Here is a 4,498-nt window from a genome sequence, read left to right as displayed (position 1 = left end):
TGTACAGGGGGATGGGCACAAACACAAACACACTCGCACACACACAAAACACACAGATGGACACACACACACACACACACACACATAAATGGCTACACACACAGACACACACACACACAACCTGAATACAGAGTAGAGCCTTTGCCTCCGCCGGCTAGAGTGCACAATTTCAATCCACTTCATCGTTCTGGGTCACTGCCCTTGTGGTAATGTGTGTGTGTGTGTGTGTGTGTGTGTGTGTGTGTGTGTGTGTGTGTGTGTGTGTGTGTGTGTGTGTGTGTGTAGAATAGGTTACAATGTGAAGGCACTCCACTGAGGTCAACCATATCCCCTCCACTTCAATGCAAATCAAGAGATTACATAATGTGAGAGGTTAAACATACACACACATACATTAATATATATAAAAATGATGAGGACCAAAATAGCAAATCAAAACATGACACACACACGCCGTTAAGCGCCCTGCGCCTGTGCCTCTGCTACGCTCACACTAAGCCCTAATCGTGGATGCACGCCTGGCCTCATTGTGAGTCGCCGAGTCAGGAGGCTGACGCGGCTGGGGGAGGCGGGGTGAGGCAAGGCAGAGGGAGGGAGGGAGGGAGGAAGGGTCCGAGGGCGATGAACCCGGGCGAGGGGATTTCAGACGCAACTCAAGGTGAGGTGTTTTTGAGGAGTGTGCCGCCTCTCAAATGCAAAAATAGAAAACAATGAGTGTCAACTCATTGCGAGCGGGCTTCTGGGCGCACCACGTGTGTGTGTGTGTGTGTGTGTGTGTGTGTGTGTGTGTGTGTGTGTGTGTGTGTGTGTGTGTGTGTGTGTGTGTGTGTGTGTGTGTGTGAGACTCAAACTGTCTCTGGATTAGATAAACACTCATTATCTGTCTGGCTCAGGCTTTGTTCCAACATGCTTCAATATGAATTTGTTGCCAGATACGTCCCCCCCCCCCCATGTACTAAAATAAACCACAACAACAACAACAACAACAAAAACAACAACAACGAAAAGGATAAATTGCAAAACACAGGCATGCATGTACGCACATGCTCGCACGCACATGCTCGCACACACACACACACACACACACACACACACACACACACACACACACACACACACACACACACACACACACACACACACACACACACACACACACACACACACACACACACACACACACACACACACACACACACACACACACACACACACGGCCGTGGTGGACCCTCTTGGGGTAGCAGAGGCAGCCCGGTTGGAAGTGGGATTGGCCGAGGGCCTGAATTCTTGGGTTAGGCTAATTGATTAGTTAATTAGCGGCAGCAGAGGCTCGTTAATGGGAATCGCAGGCTGCCTCGTCTCCGTGTGAACACACACACATAAACACACACATAAACACGCACACACACACACACAAACACATACACTTCTCCCCTGCATTCATTTGAGTAGCTGAGAAAATATGCTGGGACAGACTGGAGACTGGACGTACAGACGAGAAAGCAGCATGTGTTCTGCTCTCCAGAGGACAGACCTGCTGTCTTAACAGGAATCAACTCCAACATCCTTTAAATCCACCGCCAAATGCCAGATTGAAATGTGTGTGTGTGCGTGTGTGTGTGTGTGTGTTTGTGTGTGGTTTGTATTCATGGCATAATTCATTGTATGTGTGCTGCTTTGGGCAGAGCATTTTGGTGTGTGTATGTGTGTGTGTTTGTGTGCGCGTGCATGTGCATATGTGTATGTGTGGTGTTCTTGCGGGCATGTGTGTGTGTGTGTGTGTGTGGGTGTGTGTGTGTGTGTGTGTGTGTGTGTGTGTGTGTGTGTGTGTGTGTGTGTGTGTGTGTGTGTGTGGGATGTGCTTGCGGGCATGTGTGTGTGTGCATGTGGGCATACAGGCATTTGTGTGTTTGTCCTTGAGGGCAAGTGTGTTTGTGTGTGTGTGTGTGTGTGTCTGTGTGCATGGAATGCTTAAGTTATGAAAACATAACAGTGTAAAAATCGAAGTATTATACGATTTAAAGACCTACAACACTGTGTCGTATTTTAGGTGAATTTATATCAATGCTGAAATGTCTCAAATGAGCCGCAGTTTTGACCCTTTTGGCCTTCCACAGTGTATGCGAGTGGTTTTGTGTGTGTGTGTTTACGTCTATGTCTGTGTGCGTGCGTGCGTGCGTGCGTGCGTGCGTGTGTGTGTGTGTTATGGGAGAAGCAGGTGGACCGTGTCAAAGGGGGCAGAGGCTGGGGCTGCAAGAGGAAGAGGAGGAGGAGGAGCAATGAATGAAGGGCAGAACCCTCCCCAGACACACACACACACACACACACACACACACACACACACACACACACACACACACACACACACACACACACACACACGCACCCTCTCCTTAACCAAAGCATCTGTTCCTTGGCCGGAGAATTTGATCAGCCGTTCTGCCTTTGGCATGCACATGTGCCATATGGATGTTTGTGTGTGTTATACTCCCTTTAAATTCCCTACGTAGTTTGCGTTCCCCTATTTTGTTGTGTATGTATTGTTTATTTATATATGTCTGTGTGTGCCTGTATTATCACTCACCAACACTCACACCAACCTTCACATGTTTGTGTACTCAACGGCGTCAAGCATCCGAGGCCTGTCAGCATTTCTTTACACCTGTCAATCATCAACGCCCCAGCCAACCACCTTGCAGACATCACCCAAGCTCCGCCCTTGACCCAATCAGGGCCCCGTTTGCTGACGATCCCCTGTCACTGCGCTACATCTCTGCAGACATCCCCGTCGTCCGAGTGTGTGTGGTTATAACTTTATTTCGAATCATATTTTATCGACAGTACATTCGCGTATGAGCACAGATGTTTCCACTGCTTCCACACACACACGCACGCATGCACGCACGCACGCGCACACACACAATACATCTCTCTATTTGTGTCTCCCTCTCCCTCTCCATCCACCAGCTGTTGCAGTAGGGCCGGGGTGACGAGGCGAATGCTGAAGACAGCAGTTAAGCTCTGAGGAGAGGCTGAGGAGGAGCTGGAGGAAGGAGGATGGGAGTGGAGGAGGAGGGTGGAGGAAGGAGGGTGGAGGTGGAGGAGGAGGGTGGAGGTGCCAAGCTGTGGCCAGGCCCAGAGTCTCCTCCTTGGGGAGAAGAGAGGAGGCCAACTAACGATCCATACTGTGAATTCCCGTAAAGCAGAAGTTGTAGATACTATGGCCCAATCCCATTTCTACCCCTTACCTCTTACCCTTACCCCTCCCCCTTGTTTTGAAGGGGTAAGGGGAAGGGGTAAGGGGAAGGCGTAAGGGGAAGGCGTAAGGGGTAGAAATGGGGCGGGTCCCGGTGGACGGTGTTCATCATATCGTGTTTTCTTTGTATAAAAAAGCAGACGGTATACAGTCATCTCTCAATGAACTAGTAGGGCTTTGGTTGGGAATTTTCCAGAATGATGACACCCTCGATTACGTTAAACGTTCACACATTGCATGACTACCACTAGCTATCAGTTCCCCCTGAGTGCATCCATCTGCAGTTGACATAAATACACCATGCATTATTTAAAAAACAAAACGCACATAAGTGGCACGCAAGCCCTGTAGCAGGCTAACAAGCCACGGTTTTTGGCCCATACTGTGTTCCTTAAGGTGAAATGAGCTCACTACAGCGTCTAAAACACATGTTTGTTGCTTTAAGACACAAGATACAATAAATTAGCGAGCAGCACCACCTCACGACAAAACGTTGTTTGAGCCACGAGTGGCTCGAAAAATAATGTTGTGTTTTATTGTTTTTTTTAATGCTTCTCCCAGACAATATGAAAAGATTTTTAAGACGAAAGTTTGTTACATTTAGTGCATTAGTGCATTAAGTACATTTGTCAGAAGATAAACAATATATCGCTGTTGGTACAGTAAGGATGTTCATAGAACCGAGAGCCAAGCATGAACAATTGCTACGTTAACCTTTTCCCTGTATACAACAAAGATAGCTAGGATAAGATGCTACACAAGTACTCTAACTAAGTACGACATACAATAAGTGCATAAATGAAGTGCCAGGACTTATTCTTCCCGTTCCTCAGGGGGAGGGGAGGAAACAACGCACAACAATCTGCCAGTTGGCTCCTCTGGGGTGTTAGCGCGCACGCTGGGTTTCAGAGCGTCACCGTGGCCGTTTATCATGATCTATTACCCCCCCCCCCCCCCCCCCCCCCCCCCCCACAACTGCCAGTCGCTTCCTCACACTTAGGAGACGCTTATGGGTGACATGCATGCATCAACGCACCACTGCAGGCACGCAAACACACACACCCGCCCCCAGCCACACTGGATGTTGTGCTATTAGTAAAGAAAAGGCTCCTGGCTGCTCTTCCGTCCATGGTGATAATTAACTGGTAAGGTTTCCTGATGAATGGGGGACAGCTCTATGGTGGGGGATGTCCATCACACGCAATAACAATAATGGGAAACGCTGAAGGAGTTTGCGGCCGT

This window comes from Gadus morhua, chromosome 17, assembly GCF_902167405.1.
Source record: "Gadus morhua chromosome 17, gadMor3.0, whole genome shotgun sequence".
Taxonomy (NCBI): domain Eukaryota; kingdom Metazoa; phylum Chordata; class Actinopteri; order Gadiformes; family Gadidae; genus Gadus; species Gadus morhua.
The sequence above is the reverse complement of the archived record's forward strand: the minus strand, read 5'-3'. Positions refer to the sequence as shown.